This window comes from Marmota flaviventris, chromosome 19 (assembly GCF_047511675.1).
Source record: "Marmota flaviventris isolate mMarFla1 chromosome 19, mMarFla1.hap1, whole genome shotgun sequence".
NCBI lineage: Eukaryota > Metazoa > Chordata > Mammalia > Rodentia > Sciuridae > Marmota > Marmota flaviventris.
The window spans coordinates 38832832-38849548 of record NC_092516.1 but is presented as its reverse complement, the minus strand read 5'-3'; the positions used below and the strand labels follow the sequence as shown (position 1 = coordinate 38849548).

Sequence of the window (16717 nt, the reverse complement as noted above, 5' to 3'; positions counted from 1 at the left end):
GACCTCCCGGGGGGACTCTAAATGCAGCTGCATCTGCCCAAAGTCCCAAAATATCCACAGTGGGAGGGGATCCATCCTTCCAAGGCACCCGTCCCTGGGGCCAGAATTCTAGAGCGCTTCTCTGGGCTACAGCAGAAGCCACCTGCAGACTGGCCATGCAGAACAGGTCCACCCCTTCCTGCACGCAGCTGTCCCCACTCACTCCTACGCAGCCTTCTGCCTGAGGCTCCTGATGACTAGGTCTCCTCAAGAAGGTCTGCCATGGGCAAGGGCCACATGAGGCTACAGCGCAGCTCCTGCGTCAACACTCGAGGCACATTTCCCCAGCTGAGAAACTGGCAGAACTGCTGAGAGTCAGTGGGATGGATAGCTACAAGGGTGAGCACGAGGCAGAGGGCTTCCCTAATGAAATGGGACCCTCCAGAGCCAGAGGCTGGGCCTGGTGCCCCTGAAGTCTCCTCTGCGTCTGTGCGATGGGCAGAGCGGAGGTTGGAAGCCCCGCAGGGCTCTGCGCACCCCACCCAGCCCTTCTCAAGGCATCTGTCTGAGAGCTGAGGCTAACTTGATTATTTGGGGCAGGAACACCACAAGATAAAATCAAGGCGTTTTAATTGCTTTGTTGCTTCCTGGTAACCCAACTCTCCCGCACAATAATGTAGTTTAAACCCTGCGACGGGCTGGAGAGTCCATAGCTGTAGGCACGTAAAAAACACCTGATGAGCACTGACCAGGAGTCCATCACTTTCTTTGTGTGCAACAATTAACTCTTGACCATGACCTTGTCCTTCCCGGCTCCCAGGCCTGGTGAGGAATGGTGGCATGCCATCTATTACACCTCCCTGGCACACACACCTTCAGTCCTGGAGGAAGGGTGGGGAGGAGGGCTGAGGGAGCCTCTCAATAGACTCTTCTCTGCAGCGTGGCACACAGCGCGGAGCCGCTCGTCTGTACTGTGAGTGAGCACAAGGGTAAATGTGCTGATGCCCCTGAAGACAGAGTTCTCGCAGGACAAGGGAGGCAGAAGCACACAGGAAGCAGAGGGGCACTCAAGAACCCCATGGGAATGCAGCAAAGCAGGTGGATCTCCATTTGTGAGACTCTCCGGTGTGAGAATGTCAAAATCATACCCAGAGGACACAGGAGATGGCCCAAAGGATTCCCACTGGCCAAATCCGGAAAAATCTAGGCTAGGAGGATTAAGAAGAGTTAATAAAAGTTGAGCTCAGTGGTGCAGGCCTATAATCCCAGCGACTTGGGAGGCTGAGACAGAAGGGTTGTGAGTTCAAAGCCAGCCTCAGCAACTTAGCAAGGCCCTAAGCAACTCAGCAAGACCTTGTCTCTAAAAGAAATATAAAAAAGGGTTGTGGCTGTGGCTCAGTGGTGAAGCATCCCTAGGTTCAATCTCCAGTACCTCCAAAAAAGTTAATAATAATTAGAAACTATTAAAAAGAATCCTGAGCCCATTCTAATAATAAACAGGCAACAAACATAATTTAAATAAGCAACTAATAAAAAGATAATAATAAATAGAGTGTGTGAAAGATGTGGGGATTTTTGGTTATGGAAAAAAAATGGCCTATAACTGAGGGACTGCTGGGGGGACAGGAGCAGGGAGGGGGGACGGACTTGTCCCTTTGCAGCTTTTACTGTGAGACTGGAACAGGCCAAGAACCCCCAAAGGAGGCACCCCAGGAGCAGTGGGGTATTTGCAGAGCTCCCACAGACTGCTCGTTAAAGCAAGGGAAAGTCACTACACAGCAGAGATGGGACAGCCCTTCACTGAGTGGTAACATGAACATCACCAAGAGGAAAAAGCCCAGCTGTGATACCCTGAGAAGGACAAAATGTCTCTAATGTCCTAATCTAAGGGTACATACTGAGTCTAATCAGAAGCAAATACCAGAAAAACCCAAAATGATGAAAGGAAGCCAATTTACAAAAAAAAATGAGAATGTCATAGAGATAAATAAGCGTGGAGGGGCTGGGACTGTGGCTCTGCGGTAGAACGCTCGCCTGGCATGCGCAGGGCCCTGGGTTCGATCCTCAGCACCACATAAAAATAAATGAATGGAATAAAGGTAGGTGTCCAACTACAAAAATAAATATTAAAAAAAAGAGATAAGCGTGGAATAATTCTTCTAAAGTCAGGAGAAAAGAGGGGGAACAATTACATGCGATGAAGACCCTAGATGAGATGATCCACCACAAGGAGGGAAAAGCATTCTGGGGATATCACGGGGTCAGGGGACAAAACAACGCGGGCAAACCTGGAAAACCTACTGCGAAAGACGCCAGACACAGAAGGCCATATTTGTGTGATTCCTCTTATACGAAGTATCCAGAGTGGGCGAATCCAGGGGCAGGAAGGGGCTGCCAGGGCCACAGAGGGGAAAGGAGATTGCGAGGGGGCACAGAGCTGCCCCTGGGGACGGAGAAGGTGCTCCAACATGGCTGTGGAGGTGGATGTCCATTTTAGCTGTGACCCTTTAGAGGGTGAGTTCATGGCATGAAGGTACGTCCCAACAAGTCAACGTTCCCTAATAGCTTCTCATTCATACCCCACACAGGGAGATGCCCAGCACCCTTCTGGAGTCCCAGGAACTGCTGCTAGCATTTACTGTAAAATTCCTAGTTTTCTCTCCTCACTTACTGCTGGTGATTCAAGCTTTATGTTCTTTTCCACAGTGGCAAGCTAATTATCTGGGGTCTATTTTGATATGATTTTAAATGAAAAATAGAGAAAAAGAACTTTGGTAAAATTTAAAGCTGAATGTAGTCAATCATTCTCCAGGATCTCAGACAATGGCTATGGCCAGTTCTCCCTCCTGCTGGGCACTGTCCTTGGAGAACTAGGGGACCTGCACAGGCTGGCCCCGCGGCCCCCATAGGTGCACACTTCAGGAGTGACCAAGGACAGAAAGGAGTCAACAATATCATTTCAATTACTTAGACGCTTTCACCAGTGATGTGCTCAGAAATCTAAAAACAAGGCTTATCACTGAACCATCCCACAGCACTGCCACCCTGTAGATCACAGTTGTGACCAGCATCCCTGGGAACAGCAGAGACCCAAGGCGAACAGACACATGGACACACACAAGTGCTTGCTCCCGGGTCAGATCACAGAAGAAGCTGGGACCTTGGGGGTTTCCAGCTCCTCTTCCTGCAAATGATCAACAGAGGCTTGGGGAAGTTCCACCTGTTACAGATTTAATGCGCTTTGCCTTCCGGACTATTGGGAGGGTGGGGAGCCAGCGAGTCCGCCTTGCACGAGAACTAAGGGAGGGGAGAGAGAGGGAGGGAGAGGGTCATCATGAATAGCCATTACGTCCCAGGATGCTCACTCTCCACAGTGTCCTCAGACTCCTGGGTTCCATTTGGAATTGTCACAGAAAAAGATGTTTTCCAAGTTCATCTCCCTCATAGGCAAAGATCATGGCCCCTAAAAGGACAGCTGCCGGCCTACAATCAATCAACAAGTCCTCCAAGAATGGGCTCTGGGCAGAAGGCTAGGGAGCACAGAGAAGTGAGGGCAAAGGTCCTGGCACAGCTGGATGGGCCCTGGGCCCAGTGGGTTCTAGGCAGGCCCCTCCACAGCTGAGGGATGGCCACCAAGGCTGCTCCAAGGTTGCCCAGCCAGCCATGGTCACTTCTGAGCAGCACAAGCTGAGCAGTCTACCAGGGTTCCCAGGACAGCCCGGAGCTGACACTCAAACAGGCGCGTATGTCTGCTCACAACCACAGCCTCGCCTTCCTCGTGCACCCAGGCTGTGTGTAGGAAGACGTCAGTGTTGAGCTCATCTGACTGCTGCCCTGGTTAAGTGGGTGGGGTCCCATCTGCCAATAAGGGTTTTAAGAGTCAAAGGGACACAGAACACAAAAGTGTACCAAGCCTGCCTGTGTTTCTATGCCTTCACACTGGGGTGGAGTTAATCCAAAACTTATCGCAAAAAATCAGCTGTTGGGTCCTGGAGCTCCAGGCCCAGCTCCAGGCCAGCGGCTGGCTCTGCTGAGCACACGGGCTGATACGCAGCCTCTCCAGGGAGAAAATACAATTGAGTGGGTGGCTTCACAGCAAAGTTGCTGTTCCTTCCTCCTCCCCTGCAGGATGTTGCCTAACATTCTGGCTACCTCCAGCCTCCTGCGCCGATTCCCACCTGAGCGTCTGCCTTCCCCATTGCAACCTCAGCGCCCTGAGGAAGGAGAGTGCAAGCTCCTGTGAAATCCCCACCACAGCCCGCGCTGGGGCCTTCGGCAAGCACCTGCTCAATGAATACATGGCAGCCACAGCTAGTGGCTGTGGGCCACACACCTCCTCATAGCATTAACCAAGCAGAGGTAAAGGCCATATCCCCAGGGGGCATCACATCACCTCAGGGAAGTGACAGCAAAAGAAGGAGGTGGACCTCACTCACATGGGACATTCTTGGGAATGAACATAGTGTCCTTCTTTGTTGACTCAAAAGCAGTCATTTTCCAGGAATGAGGAGAACCAACACAGCCCGCTTCTCCTCCTCCTCCTCCTGAGCTACCCTCAGGAGCTCAAGCTGCACTGGCTGAAACAAACCCCCAAGGCCAGACACCTCCCAGAGAGTTCCACAGACTAGCCTCTGGCTGGGCAGGCCAGCTATCACCTGCTGGGTGGGCAACACATACTGACCAACATCTTAAAGGCATGTCAAGCTGAAAGGACCTCTGGAACTCAGGACAACCTCCAGAAGCAAGCTGGACAGTGCAGGGGAGTACCTAGGGACCCGGAGTATGTGCTTACAACAGCACCCTCACTGTGGTACCCAGAACACATTGCATTCTCAGGAACACCAGCTCAGATACAGATGACACTAGGCCCTATCACCTTTTCCCAGCCAGCATACATGTACACACACATGCATGCACCCAGACACACAAAGGCATACACACACACACACACACACACACAGAGAGAAACGCATGCACACATGCCCACAGAGACAAGCACAAATGCAGACAGGTGTGCATACAACATGCACATGTACAGGCACAGACACTCACACACACAGACGCACAAACCCGCCCATGATGACTGCTACTCGCATGCATAAGATTATAAAAGCCTGGCCATCCCATGTTGCCAAGGCAACAGCAAGGCATGCACTTTCATCTGTTGCTGCTGAGGTGTTAACTGGCATGACCAGCTTCAGGGAACACAGGGATGTGTGCTGACTGCTTCTGCGAGGCTCCCAATGACCTGCCTCTTGGCAGTCACACCCTGGACGATCCCCTCCCCAGGAGTGAGCTGCACCTGGCAAAATGCCACTAGAAAACAATTCAGCAAGGGGGATAGGACATTACTTCTGAGATTGGGACTTTTGATCTTTGCATTCTCCCCTCTCCCCCTCTGATGAAGTCAGTTGCCAACTGGGAGCTCCCTAAGGAGAGGTCCATGTAGAAGAACTGAAGGCAGCCCTGGTCAAGGGCCAGCAAGGACCTGCAGCCCTCAGTATAACAACCTTGTAGGAATCAGATCCTACCAATACCCACAAGTGAGGCTGGAAGCAGACCAACCCCAGTTGAGCGCTCCAACCAGCTCAGCCCTGGACAACCCTTGACTACTTTTATGAGTTGAAAGGCCTGGCTGAGATACATCCGGATTTCCATCTACGAATTTGTTCTTATAGCCACTATATTCTGCGTCAGGTAACTAATTCAGTTGGTTTATGTAGTAGAGATGGAGATTCACAGCCCTAACACTATGATCCCACCCTAGGTATGTCCGCAAGAGGAGCCCATACACCTGTCTGATAGGCTATCCATGATCATTCTTCGCAGCACTGTTTATAACTGCCAAAGACTAAAAATATTCAGATGAATAGAAAAACAGATAAACTATGGTATAGTCACATACCAATAAAAATGAACAATTTAGAGCTAGACACAACAGCATGGCTAATACAAAATGTAGCCAAAGCAGTAAAATACAAAAGAAAAAAATGCATAATACATCTCCACTGCCAGGCACGGTGGCACACACCTGTAATCCCAGCAGCTCGGGAGGCTGAGGCAGGAGGATCACGAGTTCAAAGCCAGCCTCAGCAAAAGTGAGGTGCTAAGCAATTCAGTGAGACCCTGTCTCGAAATGAAACACAAAATAGGGCTGGGGATGTGGCTCAGTGGTCATGTGCCCCTGAATTCAATTCCCAGTACCAAAAAACAAAACAAAACATCTCCATTCACATAAAGCTCAAATACAAGCAAAGCCAAATGTATTTCTGGGATGCACGCGTTGGAAATAAACCCTGGGGAAAGCAAGGACATGGCCGGGAAGAGACAGAACAGCCTCCCGTCTCAGCCTGGGGGGCACTTTGTGGAAGTGGCACACACCCTTCTATTTGTGCATTTTACAGTAAAGCAGGGGGAGAAGGAAAGCCTATGGTATATCATGCCCGTCTGCAGCATAAATAAAGCCCTGCTGAATCACAACTGCTAAGTCAAAGCCATCTGGAGAAGAAAACTTCCCTGAAGCAGGTGAATTTGACTGAGGAAAGAGAGGCATGTGTAAATCAGTGAACGGCAAAAGTCATTTGCCAACAAAGGAAAAGGGGAAGAGACCAGGCTCCTGGTGACCTCACTTAACTCCCAACACCAGCCCATGCCTAGGGATATCAGGAGCCCTCAGCAACTTGGGGAGTGTGGCCGGCCCTGTGGCCAGTTCCTCCTCTCGTGTTACTCATGCTCTACAGCCCCCCGCAGTCCCCTAGGAAGCCTCTACCACAGTAGCACCCAGGGACTGAGACTTCCTACCAACAAGACAGCTTAGCCCCCAAACTTCGTGGGCTTCCCCCTCACCCTCCACTCCAAGGTAGAATATCTTCCCTTAAAACCTTTGAAGTTTAATCTACCTGTAATGGTACACACAGCTGTAAAAGCAAATCAAGACTGAGTTTTCTGCAACTAGTTTATCCCAAGGAGACCACCTGCCTCCCCCTGCAGACCATTACAGGGCAAGCTGCGCCAGTCACGAGGCTCCCAGCAGGAGGAGGTGCCCTGTGCCCGGCCCGCTCAGCCCTGTGCCAGGGAAGGCAATTTCCCTGGTCTGCCATCTTGAACACAGTTCTATCTTCCTAGAAACAAAGTTCCACAAGGCTGTGCAAGCCGCGGCACAGCTCCTTTTCAAACTGCTTGTCTGGATAAACTGACAGTGTGGGACTTGTGGCTGCACTTGTCTGGAGGAAGTGTTCAGGGACAGGAAGAAAGAAAATGCCACATATTAGATCTCTTACCAAATACGCACTGCAGGGAAACTCAATTTAGAGATGCATGGAAACATCTCTAACTTCCCTCCCTACTCACAAACCCACAGTCCCTCTTCAGACATGCTGGCGACATGGCACCAGAGGGAACCCTGACAGGAGCTGCCACATCCGGACCCAACAAGCAGCTGGGGGATGCAGAAGCACTCAAGGACAGCAGTGCTGGGCTTCAGAGGCAGGGACCTCACAGAGCAGGACACAGGCCATTCAGGCCAGAAGAGTGCAGAGCCATGACCAGGCAGAACCAGAGTACTGTGCGGGAGGACCAAGAGCACTGGACGTCTGCAGGGTCCACACGTGCACACAGGCACATACATCTGCACGCACACCCAACATGTGTCACCCACAGACCTGTCCTGGTCAACTTGGGACCTCCTTTCTGGGGGCTGGATGACACATCTTCCCAGGCAAAAGGGTATGAATACTACAGGCCACCGGAACAATGCTTCCATGGCTGCCAATGAGACTCATTCTAGAACTCCTTCCTAGTCCACAGGCACGGTGCTCTGTGAACCTAGCCCATTTAAGTTCACCATCACACAGCTGAGCCTCCATTAATCAGTCACTTAGGATGAAGAAAACCGCACCGAACTGCAGGCAAAGGAAAGGGGTCACATTGGGCCCGCGTGGGAACTTTATCCCTGTGCTAAAGACTTCTGTCAGGTGCAGTTATGAAAAGAGCCACACACAGAAGGCACAACTCACCGTACTGATTTAAAGAATCAGGCGCCATCAGTGCAGTGGAGGCTGGAACAGCACACTGTAGTCTAGGGTCTCTGTGGTGAACAGGCTGTCATCACAAACGCTCCTTTACTTCCACTCCAACTACCAAAGGTCCCTGTGTTGCTAGACAGCTGCAGGTAGGACAGCTGACAAAGCCTGGCTTCCTGGTTCGGAACCCAAGAGGCAAGAAATTCAGACCACATCTTCACCTGGGACCCACCATATGCAAGTGCTGTGTTCTGCCTCCCACACGCTCTGCCTCATGGGATCTGCCTGATACTGACACGGGCCTGCAGCTGTCCCCACTTTACAGGAGGGACACAGGAGTGAAGGGGATTGCCCCCACCTGCAAACAGCATGAGAGTGGGCTCTGATGGGCTCTAGGTGGTGGCAGAACAGTCCGAGGGAAGGAGCAGGCCCCTGCACAGGCATGGCGCAGGGAAGCCCCGACCCTGAACTTTAAGTTAAACTTCTGCCCTACTGAAAGCACCGTGTTTTGAGTATCAGTGTCACCTGATGACCAACCCCACCTAGCATCTGCCCCGGCTATGGATACAGCACCCAAAGGTTGGTGGAACGGCCTCCCTCACACACTCGGGCCGATTATACTCACACCCTTCTAGGTGGGCCACAGGGCCTAACTCAGGGGACTGCTATACTGACCTGAGCATGGGCAAGGCTGTTAGGCCCACAACAGGCCTGAGGAGACAGGTACAGCACCACTGGGCCAAACCTGACTGTCAGCACCAAGGCCAGGCCTCAGCTTTGAACCTCATTTACCAACCTTTAAAAATACTGATGCACACAAAAGAAAGCTCATCGGCCAGAGAAGCTGATGGCCTCCAAGGGCTCACATATATTCTGATACTGCATCTCCCTAATGGCATTCAGATGGCACTGGGGCAAAGGGAAGCACCGTCCTTCTCCCAGTCGGTACAAGTGTGCTCCCACAGACACTGTGAAGCTGCCCTGCCCAGTGCAAGGTTCCGGGAGCAGCCAGTCAAGCCAGACCCTGCCCATGCTCCTAACAGCAGGAGATGCAAGCTCTGTGCCTGGGAAAATGTCTTCAAAGCGACAACTGTTTTCCCAGCTGCGAACACTCCACCCTGGGAAATCTTTCCATGCCATTACAAGAATAATTTTGAAATGATTGTGCAAATATGCAGCCTAATCCATCCATTCTGGTATTTTAGATCCAAACTTAAGAATGTCCTTGAGCACACTGTCTAATCAGCCAGTGGCTAATACAACTCCTATCATGAAGTGAGCTTCCCTGAACAAATGTGGCATCAGCGCACCTCACCAAGACCAGCAAGCTCAGGCTTCCCCTGAGCAGTCAGGAAATGAAAACAATGTCTGTCAGCAAAGACAAGGCCAAAACGGGAAGCTCACCCGTGTGCGTTTTCCATTTTATTAATACGTACAACCTATGGAAGAAAAATGTTCAACAGTCATAATAAAGGAAAAAGAATCACAGCACTTTCCCAGGGCAAAATTACTTGGGAAGGAACATGTACACATCACAAATGAGTTCTCAAATCCCAGGAACAAAATGCTGCTTAAGTTAAAATATCAAATTTATACCATGATCTCCAATTTCAAGGCTATGACTACATGGCATGCCCCATCAAGAGCCAAAAAGATGGGTTGGGGTGGTGGCTCAGTGGTAGAGCGCCTGCCTAGTACGTGTGAGGCACTGGGTTCAATTCTCAGCACCACATAAATAAATAAATAGATAAATAAATAAATAAGATGTGTCCATCTATGGCTAAAAATATTTTATAAAAAGGAGCCAAAAAGAGGAAAAGCAGACCATGGAAATGGATACTAGTCAGGAGACCCTGGTGAGGTCCATTCTGCCAGATGTGGACAGGCTTCCCAACACCCAGGCTGAGGACCCCAGGCCTGGCCACCAAAGTGACCACAGGAACAGGAAACCACAAGCCTGGGACATCGTAGGACAGAGTGTTAGCCCACGCAGCCTGATGGCACTTTGGCCATTCAAATCATGGTTCAGCCTTAGCTATGGAAAGGCAAAACCGCAAGAATCTGTTCGCCAGTCACTAGCACGTCACGTGACAAGGCCCTGTGCAGAACCTGAAGGCCAGACACGCTGTAAAAATGCGAAGTTAAAGTCGCAAACATGCTAACGCACCAAACATTTGTTTCTCTAAGCTTATTCGTGTTTTCTTAATTTCTACAAAGAGTATTTTTTTAAGCGGGGGCGGCTTTGTTTTAAAAAATTACATTAAAAATGAGGTCAAGCGAGTCACGCTGCCTTGCACATTCTGCGTTACTCCAGAGGCGAAGATGGAAGCATCACTTGAGTCAAATTTAAGGTCAGCCTGGGCAACACAAAGAGACCCGACCTCAAGAAAAGAAAGACGCTAAAAACAAACACCTATAAAATGAATCCATGTTGAGTTTAAGTGTGTCAGGAAGATGTATCTACATAAAAGGAAATGGGGGAAGGAGCCGAGCGGTGAGAGGCAGATTGGGGATATGCTGTCCTTTCTAACTCTTTTTTTAAAAATTACTTTGATGTTGTTTATTCAGTAAACAGGAGGAGCAAAGCACTTCCAGGCATGTGCAACGCGTACTTTATTTAAAACAGTTGTTCCACCATCCCTAGATGTGACTGGCATTGCCTCCTCCAGTCAGAGTGGCTGAGACCTTCATTCTTGCTTCAAAGGGGTGCCTGCTCCAGGGGGCCATCCAGGCCACGGGCCAGAACAAAATCCCCAAAATGAGTCTGTCCAGAACTGTTCTGGAGTGCTCACTGTGCTCCAGGAACCACGCAGGGGTTGGGACTGAGCGACGGTCAGTGAGAATAATGTGGCAGGAAGTGAAGGAGAGCAGGTGTGGGGGAAGCGGGCAGGGCCAGCCCAGGGCCATGGGTGCAGCAGAGAGTGACAGTGATACTCCCAGCTCCTAGTGCGCGGTCTGCAGCTCGCAGAAGGGCGCTCAGCCACTGTAAGCAACACTGGAAGAAGGCTGGGGGAACAAGTACGGTCTGTGTAAAGACGAGGGAGCTGATGTGGTCAGGTTTAGGATGAGGCAGGGCTTACGAGGCATGGGTACAGTGAGAACAGGAATTAGAGTGGACTCCTCTCCTGGGAGGGACCCAAGATTCTGTCCCCAGCTCCACATGGTCAACTGATGCAGGATCCAAATTAGCAGTAATCCCTCCCTTCATCCAGCTTCTCCAGCGGGGAAGGGTGGCTGTCCCAAGGGAGCAAATGATAAAGAGAAAGCCAACCACCACGTGTGCCCGGGAGAGCAGATGGAGGAAAAGCAGATGCCTGCCACCTGGGAGGTCAAATCCGAGCTGGAACTGAACTGAGTGAGAAGTGCACCCCACTGCCCACTCCGGGCCAGTCCCTCACCTGTGCATGTGAGCTCTGCCCAGAAGGGAGCTGGGAGGTTCTGGGCAGTTCTGGGGAGGGAGCTCCAACCACTCTCCATCCCTGGGCTTTGAAGAGACTAGCTGGGGAAAGAGCCAAGGACAGAGCAGAGAAGGCCCATGTCCCTTGGGAATAGGGTACATCCACCCAGAAAAAGGACAGTTTACTCTGGTCTGCAACTTCATTTCTTATACCATCATTCTGGTGGCAACTCAGCAGCCTGCTAGGAAAGGGAAGAAGCCCAGCAGTGGTCTCTCACAGGCACATGGCATTTCATGGGTCATGAAACACAGTGCCCTCCATAGAGAGCAATGAAAATGACAGTTCTCCAAGAGTCGAGCACACAGGCACCAGGGACTTTGCAGAGCTCTACTCCCTCAGTCCAGCCCAGGGAAGCTGGGGGCTGCACCCAGCTCAGCTGTTCTCCCTGATGCTGCAACTGCCCATAAACCAGAAGGCACTTGGAAAACTCAGAATGAAGGGGATGGAGCCCCTGGAAGGGCCTTTAAGCTCTTAAACAATCTGATGAAAACTAGGTGCTCTCCCCACAAATGAACTAACGTGACACTCTGTTGGCAGCTTCTTCCTTGGACTCCAGGAGTGGCGAAGAGGGAAGACCTTTCTTCTGCCAAAGCCTGTGTGTCCTTGCATCAGGCCCTGGGGGCTGAGGTGAGCAGCTGCCCTGTGGGAGGCTCCCCGCCACCTTACTGCTGGTAAAGGACCCAGATGCCAGGTGTAAGGAACATGCTCAATTCCTGGCCCTCTGATATCATTTTATTTCCATAATGGGCTCTATATAATTCTCATGGGGAAAAAAAGCAGAGATTTTATTTTTCCTTGGTTCAGTTTTCCACTAAGAAAAAGGACATGGGAACACACAGCCGTAGTTCAAAACTTCCAGAGACCGGGAAAGGTCTGGAAACTGCTCTCATCATTGAAATGGTCTTTCTCCCACCACACCCATTTCCACCAGGGGTCAGATAAGCACCACCTCACCTTTCATGACTGGAGGAAATGCCACATAGAAGCCAATGCGCCCCCACACTGAGCATCCCCTTTCTGAGGAAGCGGGCCTCCTTCCCTCACCCTGCCGCCTCTTTTATTTGGAAGCAGCATCCTGCTCCAGAGCACGGTGGCCCAGGTGGGTCCACAAGACCCATCACTGCTGAGCCGCGGGTAGCTGGCCCCCTCACATGCCCTCCCAGCTGGTCAGCCTCTCCTTCTTGGCAGCTCCTAGGAGTTTCACTCTTTCTTTTTGATGCTCTGCTCCTTCATTCTATGTGTCTATGTGTTTTATTTATTCTGTTTGGAACTGGATCTTTCTTTGACACAGTCTTTCATCAACTTCCCACATCTCAGGAAGGAAGTTTTTCTTGAGACACTATCCTGCTTGCATTCTCTCCATTCTGTCCTACTGAATGTTACATCTTTTATTCCAATTTTCATCTCTCCTACCTTCTCTTTCACAATCTCTATCTCTTCCTTACAGATGCCTTCCAACTTCTGATGCTCTCTTTAGCCACGTCTAGTCTGCTATACTCTACTTGGTTTCCGTAACTGCACATTACTTTCAGGATTTCACTTTAAGTCCTTTTCAATTCTACCTAAGCACTGCTCATTGAGGGCTTTCCTTTAGTTCTCCCAGTATTTTAAACATATCTAAAGTTTCTCGGATGCTCTGACTTGCAGCTCTTGTGAACTCTGTCATCCACTTTACCTGCGGGCTTTCATGACTTCTCTCTTCCTGCCATGGACTGTGTTTTGCTGCAGTGGAAAATTCTTGAAGTGCGACTCTCCAAGTGATCCTGGTCCCAGCAGGCTGGCCATCATGAGCCTAAACATCCCCGGAAATCCAGCCTCACATATGGCACTGCGGCCTGGCCTGTTGGTTTCCACAAAGGATGTTTCTAGCTCATCTCTTACACATTACAGCGGAACACACTGGACCCCCCAGTTCAGGACCAATCCTATGACAACCTCGCCTAGAATGAGCATGGTTTCCAGGTGTAAGAACTGAGAGGTATGAACGACTGCCATAGTCACCATGCTGCAATCTCCAGGGCCTTAGTAGAGTCAAGTAGAGGCTGCTGGCCTCTCTCAGACCAGGCTCTAAATCAGAATCGGCTTCTTGATCCCATTCAAGTTGCACATTTGCACTGAGTTCCGACTTTTGGTGGAGATGCTAGCAAAGTCACCTCTGTCTTCCAGGCAGCTGCTTGCCTCCGTGGCTTCCTGTGAGGGGACTCCCAAGTGCCTGAGGATGTGCCTCAGCACACACGGCTCCGCAGCATGACGGGGTAAAGCGAGTAACAGGAAAACAACACAACGGGACAAGTGCCGACACCCCTCCCGGCTCCTCTGTCCACAGTGAAATGAACCCGCCACGAGGCCAAGGGGGCAGGCAAAAATCCTAGGAAACAAAGAAAGCGCCAGCACTGAGCCAAACACTCCGCCTGTGAAGGACTTCCGCTGAGAAGAAGCACTGGATGGACTTCCCACACAGAAGTGCCTGCCCTCCAGCTCCAACACCTTCGAAGACACTAGAAATTTAAGAACCCACAGCACCATGAAGAGTGAGCCAGAGCTGTCCCCACCAGGAGGAGGACAGGAACCTGGCCCGGGGTGAGCGCTTGCCTGGCCAGCAAGGAGAAACTTCCCACTACAAGGGATGGAACAGGACTCTGGTATTCAGGGTGTGGCTTATAAAGGACAGATGGGCCTTAAAGCAGCAGGAAGGGTCCCTCGCCTCTGTGCCTCGCTGGGCTCAATATCCAAGGCTAATATCCAGAGGCGGCCCTTCACAGGGAGGGCGTGTTTCCAAGGCAGCCAAGAATTCTCTGAGTCCCCCAACTGACTCCCAAAAGGGAAAGAGGGACAGGCCTAGCATCGCCACCAGGCGTGGGATAGGCCTGCAGTGGGGTACTCCTGGGAGGGGGCAGTCTGCACAGCGACCAGAAGCAGGCACAGGGCGCTGTGGGCAGGGCAAAAGCCATGAATAAAAGTAACTAAACTGGACAAACATGTGAAACGCACCAGACGACTAGATCCCTGAGCATAAAAAGGATGTTTTCAAACATGGAAGGAATGAGCTTTACAATAGGACTTAAAAAAAAAAAAAACTATAGGCAACTCACAAAAGAAAAACAAATGACCGATATGAATACGGAAAATGTCCACTCATGGAAGTAATCAAAGAAACCCAAATGAAAACAATCGCTTTCCTGCTGTCACTCTGGGAAACAAGAAAAACCTCTCTCTATGCTGCCTGGGGTTGGACTGGGGTGGGGGGGTGCCTAATGAGCACTCTCATACGTCCACTGAAACAGTGCTGAGCAGGACACGCTCCAGACACTCACCACAGCGCTACCTGGGCCGGAAGCTGGGCACTCACATGCCCACTGTAAAAATTCTGAGAAGGACTAGCTCCAGGATGTTCATCACAGCGCTACCTCAGGGCGGAACCAGTCTTTCTGGTTTCTCCTGCACACTTTTATTTTCTAATTTTTTTAACATCGATCATGTCTAACTCAGGAAAAACAACAACCATTACTTTCTAAAATTACATTTTGCTGAGTTATTTTCTGTTGGCCACAAGGAAGCAAAGCTCACAAGCGTCTCCTCAGCTGACCGCAGCAGCAGTTCAAGAGCAGATATCGCCGTGGCGCAGCTGGACTCTGGGGGTGAGGGAAGTGGATCCTGTTTTCTTTGGCCCAGAAGGAGAACCGCCAGATTTCCATGGCAGCAAGAAAAGCTATCCGGCCTCCAGGTCTTCTGCAGTTCTTCAGACCTGACCAACAGACTGAGAAAACACATCTCAAGAGACTGAGAGGTGCACCTTCATGTGCAGAAGTCAAAGCACGCGGGAGAGCTGGCCTAACAGACCCCAGGGCCACCTCCACCAGACACTCTGAATGGTGCCTCATGTATGGGACAGCCACCGCTGAAAAGCTTCTAGAGAGAAGCAGGATGTCACATGCAGGCAGGGTGGACAGGCCACCCCCGAACAAAGCACGAGGCCTCAACATGAAGCCAGGAAAATCCTCCCTACCAGGCCATGCAGCAGTTTCTAGAATTGATAAAGCCAATAGCATGTATCACCAAACCCAAGAAAAGCAAAGAGTCCTCATTCTGCCTCCGCTGACTCCCTGGACAGTCAGCTATCCTCTCACAAACGCGAGCACCATGGCGAGCATGGCTAAAACCCAAACACGGAGACACACGCGAGGGGCAGAGAAACTCCTCTCTGTTCAGGCGGGGGATGCAAAACAGAACAGCTGCTCTATAACAGAGATTGGCAGTTTCTTAAAAAATTAAACAGGCCTGTACAATATGATCCAGCAATTGTGGCCTTGGGCTTGTGCCCCAGAGAATTTAAAAGATGATTGTGAATATTTATAGCAGCTCTATTCTCAAAAGCAAAAATCTAGACTAACCCAAATGTCCTTCCCTCAGTGGGTGAGTAAAGGGCTTTCGAGGGATCTAGTTCTGTATCTTGACTGTAGTAGTCATAGAAATTCACACCTGTGATACCACTGAGCAATCGCACACACGCACACACAGATGTCAGAGTAAGCTCTGCAGGCTGTACTGCTGTGTCCTGGCTTCGACACCATGGTGGATGTCACGAGGAATTAATTATCACTGGAGGAACCTCAAGTGCAGGAAGCACCTCCCCATGTGTTGTTTTGCAACTTACTACGAATCTACAAGTATTTTAAAAATGCGTTTCTTTCAGGGAAGATAAAGGTGAACCCCAGTGGCGCGATCCTGACGCCCCCACATTCATTGTGCACAAGCTGCTGTTCCTGCTCCACTAGGCAGGAGCTTCCCGGGGGGTGTGGTGTCCTCTCCTTCTGCAGGCATAGGTGTCTGGAAGGTGTTTGGGACAAGGAGCTGGTGAGCCAGCCACTTCTATCGTGCTGGAGATTCTTTTTGTGCCGACAGAGCGCCACACCCCTGAGGGCGCAGGATAGATGGAATGAGAGCAGGAAGGAGCCCAGAGGCTGCCTCCTTCACCTCCACGGCCACAGGAACCTTCCCCGCATCCCCAGAAACAGCCCTCCTGTCCATACACGGGGAAGTGCATTACTCCTGAGCTAGGTTGGGCTGTTCCAGAGATGCCTCATCTCAAGTCCTGTCGCTTCTGCTCCCAAGTGCCAGTCCTGACTCATCCTAAGAAGGGACAGTCCTCCAAGATGGCTGTAGGACACATGGCACAGCCACCACTATCCGCTAGTCTGCTCTTCTCTTGGTGGCTCAGGGACATGGAGTCTGAGTTGCCAGGGCAAACCAGCATGAGTT

The 16717-nt window shown here is 50.9% G+C and overlaps 1 protein-coding gene across 4 annotated transcripts in view; it reads right to left on the bottom strand.

The window, feature by feature from the left end:
• The window catches only part of Chlsn (cholesin), a 117082-nt gene that overhangs the window by 79482 nt on the left and 20883 nt on the right, over window positions 1-16717 (bottom strand). The gene's annotated exons all lie outside the window — the stretch shown is intronic.